Below are 15358 nucleotides of genomic sequence, written 5' to 3'. Positions count from 1 at the left end.
TCTGTCTTTTCTATACGTTGTGTACCCCTGAATATTCAGTTCCCAGCCCTGGTCCTCTTGTAGCCATGTCTCAGTGATCCCTACAACATCATACTGACTACGGGTGCTGCACTGTAAGGAGTTTGTACGTTCTCCCCGTGACCTGCGTGGGTTTTCTCCGAGATCTTCGGTTTCCTCCCACACTCCAAAGACGTACAGGTATGTAGGTTAATTGGCTGGGTAAATGTAAAAATTGTCCCTAGTGGGTGTAGGATAGTGTTAATGTACGGGGATCGCTGGGCGGCACGGACGGCGGGCCGAAAAGGCCTGTTTCCGGCTGTATATATATGATATGATATGACCCGCAGACCATATATAACCATATAACCATATAACAACTACAGCACGGAAACAGGCCTGTTCGGCCCTACCAGTCCACGCCGACCACTCTCTCTGACCTAGTCTCACCTACCTGCTCTCAGACCATAACCCTCCAATCCCCTCTCATCCATATACCTATCCAATTTACTCTTAAATAATAAAATCGAGCCTGCCTCCACCACTTCCACCGGAAGCCCATTCCATACAGCCACCACCCTCTGAGTAAAGAAATTACCCCTCATGTTACCCCTAAACTTTTGTCCCTCAATTCTAAAGTTATGTCCCCTTGTTGGAATCTTCCCCACTCTCAAGGGGAAAAGCCTACCCACGTCAACTCTGTCCGTCCCTCTTAAAAATTTTAAAACCTCTATCAAGTCCCCCCTCAACCTTCTACGCTCCAAAGAATAAAGACCCAACCCTCAGCATAGGAGCACCGCAAGGCTGCGTACTCTCCCCTCTCCTTTACTCTCTCTACACCAACGACTGCACCTCCACAGACTCCTCTGTCAAGCTCCTCAAGTTTGCAGATGACACTACCCTGATTGGACTGATCCAGGATGGGGAGGAATCTGCCTACAGATGGGAAGTGACACAGCTGGCGTCCTGGTGCCATTGCAACAACCTGGAGCTCAATGCTCTCAAGACAGTGGAACTAATTGTAGACGTTCGATGCGATCCCCTTCCCCCCACTCACCATCAACAACACCAGAGTCACATCTATTGAATCATTTAAGTTCCTTGGAACCATCATCTCCAGGGACCTTAAATGGGGGGCCACCATTGACTCCACAGTCAAAAAGCCCCAACAGAGGATGTACTTCCTGCGGCAACTGAGGAAACACAATCTGCCACAGGCAATCAGGGTCCAATTCTATACTGCTATCATTGAGTCTGTCCTCACCTTCTCCATCATGGTCTGGTTTGGCTCAGCCACCAAGCACAACATCCGAAGGCTGCAACGGATCGTTTGCACAGCTGAGAAGGTTGTTGGCTGCAACCTTCCCCCATTGACGAACTTCACACTGCAAGGGCCAGAAAGCGAGTGGGCAAGATCATTTCTGTCCCCTCTCACCCTGGCCACAAACTCTGAAGCACTTCCCTCTGGAAGGCGTCTCCAGACGGTCAAAGCAGCCACAGCCAGACACAAAAACAGTTTTTTTCCACGAGTGATAGTTCTACTCAATAACCAAAGTCTGTAGTCTCTTTTTGCTCTGGTTTATTTTCACCCACATGTTTAGACCGTAATGGTATATCCTTATTGTTTTGATGTGTTTATGCTTTATTCTTAATTGTTAACTCTATGTTTGTGTTGTCATTTGTGAGCGGAGCACCAAGGCATTTCCTTGTATGTGCACATACTTGGCCAATAAACTTATTCATTCATTCATTCATTCCAGATGATCATGAATACTGTAAGTGATGAATGTAATATTTCAATGTCACTGCAAGGAAAATGAAATATAAGGGTAACAACAACCAATGTCTCAATTATATCTGCTTACTAAGAAGCATTCAACTTTTCAAGGGGCTCTTTTTGGAACATTGTGGGGAATGTTGACTGGCCAGAGAACAAGAACCATAGATACCCTGAATGGATTAACTTATGATGGCACTCGGCCTGTACTCGCTAGAGTTTAGAAGAATGAGGGGGGGACCACGTTGAAACTTACCAATTAATGAAAGACCTGGATAGAGTGGAGAGAATGTTTCCACTGGTGGGAGAGTCTAGGACCAAAGGTCATGGCATCAGAATAAAAGGACGTACCTTTAGAAAGGAGATGAGGGGGCATTTCTTTGGTCAGAAGGTAGTGAATCTGTGATCATGGTTGCTGTCTGTAGGGAGTTTGTATGTTCTCCCCGTGACCTGCGTAGGTTTTCTCCAGGATCTCCGGTTTCTTCCCACACTCCAAAGACGTACAAGTTTGTAAGTTAATTGGCTTGGTATAATTGCAAATTATCCCTATTGTTTTTAGGATAGTGTAAGTGTGTAGGGATCACTGGGCGGTGCTAGATAGAGCTCTTAAGGACAGCGGAGTCAGGGGGTATGAGGAGAAGGCAGGAACGGGGTACTGATTGAGAATGATCAGCCATGATCACATTGAATGGTGGTGCTGGCTCGAAGGGCCGAATGGCCTACTCCTGCACCTATTGTCTATTGTCTATTGTCTATTGTCTATTGACTCAGTGGGCCGAGACCCTGTTTCTGTGCTGTATTTCTAAACTAAACTAAATCTGAAACAGTGTCTGTCCTTTGTGCTTTGGTTAAGTATTATGTTCGGCAATTCATATACAAGACTAAGATCCTTGAACAGAAAATGACATGTTCTGTGTGTGTGGTTTTTGACTCTGTTTAAAGATTTAAACTAAGCAATTTTTTCCCCATCTCAATTCTTTTTTAACTTAATGGTAAACAAAGTTTATTTTTCAAAATGCCTGAAAACATTAAATGCACAAGGCATCATTTGCTTTCTAACACCTTGTGAACTACCCAAAGGCTATTATAAATATTCATTAGAAGCTTTTTTCCTCTAATATTCAAGTTTCATATTCAGCCATAAGCACTTAACATTTGAAACACTTACCCTGAAGTTATTTGACTTTAATTGAAAAGAGCCTCAATTTTCATTTCCATGCCAATATCACATGTCCCTGACATGTTATTTGTAAAGCTAATCGTCTCTAAGGCCATTTTATAGCTAGACATCATTCCACAATAGCTCCTAAGAGGCTGTGCAATCAATAAACTTATTGCTTTGAAAGGAACTCCATCACTCACAAGTGACACAGTTTCAAATAAAGACCAGGAAAACATGTATCATTTTTGATGAGAATACATACTGATGTTACTGTCCTATTTTTAGAGAGAAGAATAAATTCCAATAATTTACCTTCGCAATGGTATACAGTTATAATGTGAAATCCTGTATGATTTTTTTTTGTTGTGCTGTGTGCACATCCATGGGATATCATCAACGGGATATGTGCCTCTTCTTTATATTTTCCTTTAGACAGTATTAATTCATCACAGTTGTAACACCAGACTCCCACTGGGGCAGAGAATGACAGTTAATCAGTCCTTTGGTACATCAGTGATCCACAGACTACACTGGGAAGCCCTAACTCCATCTGCGTTCATGACAGGATTCTACACATGATTGGTTCATGACTCTATCTTCAACCAGGCATGAATGCTTTTTATTAACAGACCTTAATTGGGCACAATCAACCTTGTCTGTTTCAACAATAAGCTCCATTATAATTTCCTGCATCATATGTATTATAATTTGAACTTTGCTGTTCCTCTGGGTAAGATGTGTCCTAAAATTACAGGAATCCATCTGTAAAACTGAATTCACCAGTCACATCACCATGCTCATACTCCAATAAACTGTGTCACAGATTAAAAATTATATATATATATATATATATGATTGAATTTGCTCTTTGCTCACCTGTGCAAATCGGATCACAGCTCACAGCTCTATTTTTCATTCAGCATTAAGTCTGCTCTCTGCACAGTTTTATGTTTCTCTTCATTTTCAGGGAACATGATTGTCTTTCATGGACTGCAAAGTAATTATGGCATTTATTCAGTCGAGATATTCTATACCACCAGATGGACACAAAATGCTGGAATAACACAATGGGTCAGGCAGCATCAGGGTGGCACGGTGGCACAGAGATAGAATTGCTGCCTTGCAGCACCAGAGATCCGGGTTCGATCCAGACCACGGGTGCTGACAATACGGAGTTTGTACGTTCTCCTCGTGCCCGCGTGTGTTTTCTCCGAGATCTTCAGTTTCCTCCCACAGTCCAAAGACATACAGCTTTGTAGATTAATTGGCTTGGTATAAATGTAAATTGTCCCTAGTTAGTGTGCAGGGGATTGCTGATCGGTGCAATCTCGGTGGGCCTGTTTCCGCACTGTATCTCTAAACTAAATTAAACTAAACTAAACTCAGCGGGTCAGGCAGCATCTCTGGAGAAAAGGAAGAGGTGATGCTTCGGATCGGAACTTTTCTTCCTACCGAAGTTATGGTTCCAACCTGAAACATCACCTATTCCTTCTCTCCAGAGATGCTGCCTGACTCATGGAGTTACTCCAGCATTTTGTGTCTATCTTCGGCGTAAACAACACCTGCAGTTCCTTTCCTACACATTCTATACCACCAGGTTTACTGAGTGTCCAATGTATTTTGCTGAGTCAGCTGCTACATTTGTATCATGGTCTTCTATAGATAATGGGGAGTGGACTTATCCTGATGAGCGAGGTTCATACCTGATCCAGGACTCAAACTGAAACATGAACAGTCTCTCTGCCTCCACAGATGCTGCCTGACCCACTAAGTCCCCCCAGCAGTCTGGTTTTTTTGCTAATATATTTACTATATCCTTGACCACGATTCAAACTAGAATAAGTTTCTATTCCAGTGGGCGGCACGGTGGCACAGCGGTAGAGTTGCTGCCTTACAGTGCTTGCAGCACCAGTGACCCTGGTTCAATCCCGACAACGTATGGAGTTTGTATGGAGTTTGTATGTTCTCCCCGTGATCGTGTGGCTTTTCTCAGAGATCTTTGGTTTCCTCCCACACCCCAAAGACGTACAGTTTTGTAAGTTCATTGGTTTGGTATGTGTAAAAATTGTCTCTAATGTGGGTGTAGGATACTGTTAATGTGTGGGGATCGCTGGTCGGTATGGACCTGGTGGGCCGAAGGGTACTGTATCTCTAAACTAAACTAAACTAAACTAAATTAAGTGGAGCCCACAACCTTGTTATAATTGCTGTGAATAATTAAGGTGTGAAAATGGGCTTTCTGATACACAAAATGTTAAACATGGTGAATGATGGCTTGAGGCAGAAGGCTAAACTAACCAATTTCAATTCTGAAGGTTATATTGCACACAGATGCTGGAGGAAATCAACAGAATTTAAATAAAAGATTAGGGTGCCTCTGACAGAACCACAGAACTAGAAAATAAAAACAAAAACCTCTGTGTACATGTAGAAACTGTACAAACAAAGCAGAACATATTAGAAACATACAGCAAGTCAGGAAAAGGAGTTTATGCTTCAGGCTGAAGACCGTTCATTGGTAATGGGAGAAAACAAGTTGTTTTAAGGGTAGGTGGAGGAGGAATGAACAAGAGAAAGGGAATATCACTGTTCGGGTGAGGTTAAGGGTGCTGTTCATAGAATTTCACAGTTGATAGGTTAATAAGAAAAGATAGTGTTGGAAAACAAGCAGAGAGACATATAGCAGTTGTAAAATTCAGCTGAGTATCATTGCAAAAGGAGAACACTGGAAATGCCCCATTACATCAGGCAGTGTCTGTGGAGAGAGGGAAAAAAGAGTTCATTAATACAGATGGATAACTTTACAGCGGAACTGGTCAAGACTGATAAAAGTACATTATCTGAAGTCGTTGAATTTGATATTGCAGCTCAAAGTCTGCAACATGTCCAAATGAAAGATGATGTGCTATTCCTCAAGCTTATGCTGGGCTTCATATAGACACGGATGCAAGGTACAGGTGCATGGTTCCTTGAAGGTTGAGTCGCAAGTAGATAAGGTGGTCAAAAAGTATTTTGCCATTTTGGCCTTCATCAGTCAGCGTATTGAGTATAGAAGTTGGGAGGTCATGTTGCAGTTGTATAAGATGCCGGTGAAATCGCATTTAGAATATTGTGTTCAGTTCTGGGCACCATGTTATAGGAAAGATATTGTCAAGCTTGAAAGAGTTCAGAAAAGATTTACAAGGACTTTGCCAGGACTAGAGGGAGCTATAGGGAGAGGTTGAGTAGGCTGGGTCTCTATTCCAAGAAGCGCAGGAGGATGGGGGATCTTATAAAGGTGTACAAAATCATGAGAAGAATAGATCGGGTAGATGCACAGAGTCTCTTGCCCAGAGTAGGGGAATCGAGGACCAGAGGATGTAGGTTCAAGGTGAAGGGGAAAAGATTTAATAGGAATCCAAGGGGTAACTTTTTCACACAAAGGCTGGTGAGTGTATGGAACAAGCTGCCCGAGGAGGTAGTTGAGACTGGGACTATCCCATCGTTTGAGAGACAGTTAGACATGTACATGGATAGGACAGGTTTGGAGGGATGTAGACCAAGCACAGGTAAGTGGGACTAGTGTAGCTGGGACATTGTTGGCCCAGGTGTGGGCAAGTTGGGCCGAAGGGCCGTTTTCCACACTGTATCGTTCTATGACTCTGACTCTCGGAGGTCAAGGTTGGAATGGATAGAGAATTAAAGTGACAAGTAAGTGGAAGTACAGGCTCTGTTTCCTCTACACACACATGTCCCTGCATAAAATTACACTCTCAGAGCAATTCAGACTAAAAGGAGTTTCTGTTTTTCTCCACACAGGCCTCTTTCCACACTGGTGTCATGTCCTTTTTTACCTGCCTTCCCGTGAATTTAGCTAGCTTCTCCTGGCAAATATTTGCTATTTTCTCAAGAACTCCACATAGCTACAAGAAATATTTTTTTCTTCTCTTGGAGTAAACAAGGCTTTCCTGATATTAACTCACAATTTAAGCCTTCAAAGTTGAGCTAATATTTAACTTAAAAGAAACAAACTGCAGTTAGATGTGTATGAAGGAACTACAGATGGTGGTTTAAATCGAAGATAGACACAAAAGAAGCTGGAGTAACTCAGTGGGACAGCGAAATATGAGGTGCTGTTCCTCCAATTTGCGTTTGGCTTCACTCTGACAACAGAAGAGGCCCAGGACGGAAAGGTCAGTGTGGAAATTGGAAGGGGAGTTAAAGTGTTTGGCAACCGGGAGATCATGTAGGCCCAAGCGAACTGAGCGAAGGATTCAGCAAAACGATCACCCAGTCTACATTTGGTCTCGCCAATGTTTAAGATTCCACACCTAGAACAATGGATACGGTAGATGAGGTTGGAGGATGTGCAAGTGAACCTCTGCCTAACCTGAAAGGACTGTTGCGGTCCCTGGACAGAATGGAGGGAGGAGGTATAGGGACAGGTGTTGCATCTCCTGCAGTTAAAACTTGGTTTAGTTTTGTGGTGAACAACAGTTAAAACTTGGCTTAATTATGCAAAGACAGAATATATTTCATGGAATAGACAGTCATCTCAGATTGTTTGAGTGCATATGGTAAAAGGACTATTTCTGATTAAAAAAAATTAAAATTGCGCTTATGATGACTAAATGCGCTAAATGAAAATTGTCTGTTTTTATATGATTGAAATACATTCCGTAAAAAAGAGATCCATAGTACCATCTGTCTGGGTGCTCTGATTGCTGTATGGGACCAAAACTATGCCCAATACACAAGTAGATTCTGTTACAAATGGCTCAGCCAATATATTAGTGGAGATGTCAGCTGCAGATGTCAATGGAATGTTGGCCTTCGTAACAAGAGGAGTTGAGTATAGGAGCAAAGAGGTCCTTCTACAGTTGTACCGGGCCCTGGTGAGACCGCACCTGGAGTACTGTGTGCAGTTTTGGTCTCCAAATTTGAGGAAGGATATTCTTGCTATGGAGGGCGTGCAGCGTAGGTTCACTAGGTTAATTCCCGGAATGGCGGGACTGTCGTATGTTGAAAGGCTGGAGCGATTGGGCTTGTATACACTGGAATTTAGAAGGATGAGGGGGGATCTTATTGAAACATATAAGATAATTGGGGGATTGGACACATTAGAGGCAGGAAACATGTTCCCAATGTTGGGGGAGTCCAGAACAAGGGGCCACAGTTTAAGAATAAGGGGTAGGCCATTTAGAACGGAGATGAGGAAGAACTTTTTCAGTCAGAGAGTGGTGAAGGTGTGGAATTCTCTGCCTCAGAAGGCAGTGGAGGCCAGTTCGTTGGATGCTTTCAAGAGAGAGCTGGATAGAGCTCTTAAGGATAGCGGAGTGAGGGGGTACGGGGAGAAGGCAGGAACGGGGTACTGATTGAGAGTGATCAGCCATGATCGCATTGAATGGCGGTGCTGGCTCGAAGGGCTGAATGGCCTACTCCTGCACCTATTGTCTATTGTCTATGGAAATATACAGATGATAGAATTGTAACTTTCTTACAGCGCATAAAATTATTTGGTCTACTAAATCCAGTGCTGATTCTCTGCCAGACCAACTTATTTAGACTCATTGCCTAACTTTTCTTTACCAGTAGTCCTGCAGATTTTTCTTTAATCCCTCAAGTATTTATCCAATTCCCTTTTGAAAATAATAATGGAATCTACTCTGTTACTCTTTCAGTCAGTAAATACTGGATCATGACCACATTGAATAATAGAAGATGTACCTCATGTCATCCAATCAGCATATACAGTGTCTGGAGATTTCTTTTGTGTTCTGCAAATATAAGTAAATAAACAGAAATAGAAGTATAAATGGAACATTTTTTATTAAATACAGTAACTCTCAACTAAACTGCATCATTCAGGTGCAACAATACTGTTCATAAATTGTCATGTATGATCTTTCTGTTGTCTGGTTAGCACGCAACAAAAGCTATTCACTGAACCTTGGTACACGTGACAATAAACTAAACTAAACTAAACATCAAAAGTCACAGGTTGATAAAGTAATGCTGACTTGTTACCAGTGTTATCATTTTACAGCACAGTGTTTCAGATTGTAACCTCTTTACCTCCCAGGTTTAGGCGCCATTTTCCCGAAAAGCCCGTTGCAGCCATCGCCATGATCCGGATTGTTCCGCGAACCATCGATCCTCCCCTCACCCGGCCACCTTCAGCCTTCTTACCTCGGGCGCCTCCCACAGCCGATCTTGAGGGCGCGGAAGGTAAGACCTTTGTTCTTCTAACCGGCCCTTTGCATGTCAATACCCAAGCGATACCTCATCTATCCTAGTTAGCCTTGTAAACTGGATGACAGATCGCGTGGTAGCTAAGGCATCACATCCACAGCCCCAATGGCAACCGAATATGGTGTTACTGCAGCACTGGATGCTGAGTGGTTCGTGTTTGTGCTGTACTAGAAGCTGCAACATTGGTGCAACATCACATGTTGTCCCATGGTTGTGAATAAAGCTGTCCACTACATCCGTGATGGCATGAAGAATCTCCAGGATCTACAGACGTCTTTGGGTCTTGGTGTTGGATCCTTCATGCTCCTTGGTAATGAATGCTGGCTTTTTGACAGGCCTCCAAACCATAGCAAGCAGTTAGTTGGACATATAAGAAAGCAGTCTTATTCTGTAGGCTGTTGAATGAAGCACTTCATAAGTCATCTGGAGCAATATTTATACCTGGTCTTTTCCATTGGTAAGCTGGCACCTGCACAGTCAACCTCCTGCTTTGCACTTGTGCCCTATCATTAATCAAGCACAGATTCGGGCAAATGTATTTGAAAAGAGACATGGAACCTGTATCTGAGCTGATGGCCGTAAGCATGGAGACAGGTAATGATATTTCATCTTTGTGTCATCTTTCCATCCCTGCACTCACTTCTGACATGCTCTCTTTTGTCATGTGAAGGGGCAGAACACAAGGTTTCGCTGTGGTATGGTGAATGGGATAAGGTTAGAGCTTCATGTTTACACCATCTGTAGCTTATAAATCAGGAGTGAAGAGCATGTGGACTGTGAGAAGGACACTGCCTTCTTTGTATGTTTTAGCACTATTGTTGCCATTCACATGGCAACCGATCTCTCTGAGAAACTCCCAACAGGTTCCGACCAAACGTGGATAACCTGGTGCAGTCTCAATAGACTGCGGACAGGCATGGGGAGGAGCAAATCGAACATGCTGAAGTGGGGATATAGTGAAGATGCAGCAGATTGCGAGTGTGGACGGGGCCTCCAGACTATGGAACATCTCCTGAGCTGTGACATGCTGCATGACACATGCACTGTAAAGGATCTTGCAGAGGCCAACGACGTGGTACTAAAATTTACTCACTATTGGCAAACAGTTGTGTAATGACATGAATAAATAAAAAATAAAAGCACTATTGTTGGCCTTGGTCTCCACACCTCATCTTCCAGTTTGGGCAGATTCATCTCCTCCATGGTGACCAGGAAACACAGTCAGTTATTTAAGGTTTTGCAAAAGAGAGGAAAGTGTGTTACCTTCTGCAATGCACCACTTTCTGTTGCAAGGAAGACAGAAGTGTGTCAATGAGTGTTATATAAGATATTTACAGTACATGAATGATGATGAATTTCAATGAGTGATAGATGTAACAGTGAGGGTGCAGTTATACATATGAATGCCAGGTACGAATCCATGTTGATAAATATTCAGATAAGTGAAGGGATATGACACATCAGAGAGGAATAGTTGAAGCTAATTCTCCATTCGATGGGATATTAGATTTGAAGAGGAATTTACAGAGCTTAATTACTTGTGTTAAGGCTAAGGGACTTCTCACAGCAACTGCCCATAGGCCTTAACAAGTAGTTTTTTTCCCTGACCTTCATGGCTGTATGATCCCACTGCCTACTGGACACATAAATGGGTGCATTCTGATTCTCTCTGGATAGAGGATGCTTCCTTTATATTTTCCCCACATTCACTAACTCTTCATAGAGGCATGTGAGCACCTTGAAGCTGCTTTCTACTTCACAATACCATTCCTAATCTATCTTCAGTTCAGGTTCACATCATGCAGAAAATCTTTTTTTTCTCCATGCCAAAACACACTGGCAACTTTAAGTATTACGGACTAAATTTAATATCATTCAGCAACTTGGTGGGTCCTGCCTGCAGGCAGAAATAATTGTAATGAACAAACAGCGTTGGCAAGTAGAATGCATGAAAGGCAATGAATTAATCAGGCATCACGATGCCCATGTCTATTTGCAAAGGGCTCTCCATTTTAGCCCTCCCCCCCCCCCCCAAATGTCGTAGGACTGCACATTTTCTAAAATAAAGAAGAAACTTAAAACACATGGTGACACAAATAGTCGGATCATTTGTTACAATATTTTGAGCAATAAATTATCACAGCTACAAACGTCATATGTTAAATATGTTCAGATATATTGTGTGATAGAATCAAATTTAGGAGCTATTCTGTCTTATTTATTACATGCTACATGAAGCTTACTGTGGCTGGTACACTGGTTCTGAGAGCGTCCGGTGTATTTCTCTAACTCGTCTGCTGTCGGATTCATTGTCGGCAGTGATGGTGCCTCTATTGTAACTGCTTGTCGGCAGCTCGTTGTGCTTGAGGAATTTGGTTTTATACAACCGTGTTAGTTAATTTATTGGGAACCCATGGGTCTTTGCTTAATTTATGGATGTTAGCTGCTTTTGTTTCGCACCATGTCTGATTTCCACTGCTTCCCAAATCTGCTGCTTCTGTTATGGTTCATTGTTTGATTCATGCAGGTCATGCCTCATTTGCATTGACAAAGTCTTCAGAAGTATCCCATTTTAAAATGCCTGCTTTGCTCTTTTTTTTTGCTTTCCTACAAGTTGGGAAATGGCATAGGTGGCGTGATATGAAAATCGGCCCAGAACATGAGGAAATTATTGGCACCGGAATATATGCCCAGTAATTATACTCAAATTGTTTGCTGTTTAATTAATTAGTTGGTGCATTTAGTTGAAATTCCATTTGTGTTGTTTATAATATATGTAAATGAGATTAATCACCCTTTCCACAAGTTTAGGGAATACATTGTAGCACATGGACCTAAATATTGAAGAACATCATATAAGCAGAGTAGCACCTTGGGTCCACAACCATTTAGACGATTTAACCCATCAGCATTATATTGGGTAGTCCTGAAGCACAAAAGACATTGCAGGTTTTTGGCATTGCGCAAAAGACATTACAGGTTTTTGGAGAATAAAATGAGCCACCTTTCTGGAATTGATTCTAGGGCCTTGGAGCATTGGTATCAAAGCACAGATGATGGCAACAGATACGTGGGTAGATTGAGTGTTGATTAGATTCCTCGGAGTCAATCCCAGGATAAAATCAGTGGGATGGTGGTTTTGCTGTGAATGTACACCAAGATGAGTAAAGTGGAGAGGGTTGAATAATCAAGGCCTTAAGGCCTCAAAGATTGGGCATTGCTGAGCAGGGTTTAGGATAGAAGTTCATGTCACAGGGGATGGATATTGTTTAGATCTGGAGATTTGTGGTCCATGAACAGTTTGTGGGGTTATAATTGGATCAGAGGGATTATAATATGATCAGGAGTCAGTGCAGAGATTTGTTACATGTGAGATTAGGTTTGGATACCAAGATAAACAGAGGAACTTGCCTTACATGGGGAAACAAGGAAGTGCAGATGGTGGTTGACAACAAAATGACATAAAGCACTAGAGTAACTCAGTGGATCAGATAACATCTCTGGAGAACCTGGATAAATAATGTTTCAGGTAGGAATCCTTCTTCAGATTAATTGCAGGGGTGGAGGAAGGGGGTGAAAACTGTCAGACTAATTGCAGGCTTTCTTTCCTCCCCCTACAATCAATTTGAAGAAGGGACCCGACCAAAAACGTCACCTATCCATGTTTTCCAAAGATGCTGCCTGATCCACTTATTTTAATTACATTTTGCTGTAAAAGACTGCCATATAAGATAAGTAAAAAGGCACAATGTGTGCCTTTTTTACTTATCTTATATGGAAGTCTTTTCCAGCAAAATGTAATTAAAATAAGTCTGTTCCAGAAGTGAGAACCAGGTATCAATTAACTCACTTTTGTCACTGAGTAGGTGATAGTTTATTGGAAAAAAAAACACTTCCAGGTAACATTTAGTGAACATGCATTATCATTCATAAATATTCTCCATTTGCCACTGGCCACAGTTTGTAATCTTCCAACAGCCAGTTTATTATAAACCTGTTCCACAGATAGGGAATGGTTGGGCTATGACTTCATTCTTTGCAGCAAAGGAGGATAAGTGGTGATCTTATTAAGGTGTACAAGACCTTGAGAGGAATAATTAGGGTAAATTCACAGAGTATTTTACCAAGAGTAGGGGAATTAAGAACCAGAGGATATAGGTTTAAGGTGAGAGGGGATAGATTTAAAGGGAACCTGAGGAGCAACGTTTTCACACATAGGGTGGTGGATGTATGGAACGAACTGCCAGAGGAGGTAGTTGAAGCAGTACTATCACAACACTTAAGAGACATTTGGACAGGTACACAGGTTGGAAAGGTTTAGAAGGATATGGCCCAAATGCAGGCAGGTAGGGCTAATGTGGATGGGGCTTCCTAGTCGCCGAGGGCAAGTTGGGCCGAAGGGCCTATTTCCATGCTGTATAACTCTATGACTTATGTCTCTATGAGAAAGCAACAGATTGCTACTACCTCAGAGAATAGGTGATGCACTGATCACTGCAGATTTTTGAAAGATAATCTTTCTGGACTTGATCGTGCTAAATTGTTATTCACACCATTCTTAAACCATTCCTTTCAATGGCTCTTTGAATGCACCGGAAGCATAACCTCTGCTGAATGTGCAAGGTGAGTGCTTTGAATTTACTTATGAAAGTCAGTTGAACAGAAGTTTTAGGTAGACAAAAAATGCTGGAGTATCTCAGCGGGACAGGCAGCATCTCTGGAGAGAAAGAATGGGTGACGTTTCGGGTCGAGACCCTTCTTCAGACTGAATAACTGAAGTTATAAATAGCAGTTTCTGTTTTTATTTTATTATTTTATTAGCAAGCATTCCCCATTAATTATTAGTTTACCTTTTTGTGAATAATCATTTTCATGTTAACAGAGTGTTAGTCTGGAGAACTTTAGTAGTAGTTTACTGTTATTTATCTGGTTGATTGCTAGAATTTACAAGGTGGAATCGGGATTAATTATGGTATTGTAAAAGTAGATATGATAACAGGTATCCATAGAATTGCAGGCCCTGTGAGATGTTATAATATCAGTTTGGGCAAGAATTAACTTGGAACATATTCCATACAAAAAATAACAAGGTGAATGCTAATTGCTGCAGAGATTTCTAAATATAGGTCAATTGGGATGAATACAAATTGAGGTTGGGACATTGAAATAGAAACAATGCATTAGCAAAATATTGTGGATGTTAAAAATCCAAGGAAGTAACAAAAATTGCTGACAATACTCATAGTTTGCAGGAAGAGAAAAATGATCTATGTTACAGGTCAATGCCTATTTCCAGAACTAGGCACATTTAGTGAAAAACATGTTTTATGTTGTAGTGTAATTGGGAGGGAGATAATAGAACTAAAGAGAAAGCTTAGTGATAGAGAAGATGTGGGAGAGATTAATTGACAAAAGGGATAATCCAAATAGGAAAGGTGTAGAAGGGAAAGATTACCCTAGGTAATTTTCAGATTTTCAGGAAACACAGCATTTTCCTTCTGCAATTACTTTTAGTGACTCTATTTCTTTTACGGAGACCTCATCTCTGCCGAACATTATTTGTTTTCATTGGAAGCATTGCATTATTCAAAGCTTAACAGGTGATATTGATGTCCAATTACATTCCAGTACTGATGTTTAATAATGGGACAACATCTTTAAAAAAACAAACAGGAACCGGTACAATGAGAAAGAAAAATCCTGGGAAGATTTAATATTAAAGCTGGGTGCATATTAAATTCACAAAATGCTGCGGAAATATTAATGCAATCATTGGGTCAACTAGCATGGTGAGTCACACACTGGAAAGTTGTGTGCATTTTACAACGCTCTTCAACTTCTTGTTCTTCCAGTTTCTCCTTATTTCCTGTCCCTGAATAAATAAAACCTTTTCTGAGCTGAATCCCCTTTAAGGTAAACAAGGAGACATTGCAAAGAAAACTAAGTGACTGCAGATGCTGGAATCCTGAGCAAAATGAACAAATGGCTGCTGAGACTCAGCAGGTCGGTCATTGTCCATGGTGAGAAATAGAAAGGCATTGTATTGTGTCAGGATCCTTCTTCAAGACCCATCTGCCCATTTCCTTCCACAGATGCTGCTTGACCCATTGTGTCCATCCTGCAGCTGATGTTTTGCTTCAGGAAAATAACACTAACTTCACCAGCCGATCTAAATAACCATAATTCCTAAT

At 41.6% G+C, this 15358-nt stretch overlaps 1 long non-coding RNA gene across 1 annotated transcript in view; it reads left to right on the top strand.

Moving 5' to 3' along the window:
• LOC144599841 (uncharacterized) overlaps positions 1-9121 on the top strand; it is a 120991-nt gene extending 111870 nt beyond the window's left edge. Inside the window, exon 3 of the long non-coding RNA XR_013548045.1 lies at positions 8998-9121. This is a non-coding gene — a long non-coding RNA (uncharacterized LOC144599841). The remainder of the gene's footprint in view (positions 1-8997) is intronic.
• Positions 9122-15358: the final 6237 nt, after the last annotated feature.

Source organism: Rhinoraja longicauda, chromosome 14 (genome assembly GCF_053455715.1).
Source record: "Rhinoraja longicauda isolate Sanriku21f chromosome 14, sRhiLon1.1, whole genome shotgun sequence".
NCBI lineage: Eukaryota > Metazoa > Chordata > Chondrichthyes > Rajiformes > Arhynchobatidae > Rhinoraja > Rhinoraja longicauda.
The sequence above is the reverse complement of the archived record's forward strand: the minus strand, read 5'-3'. Positions and strand labels throughout refer to the sequence as shown.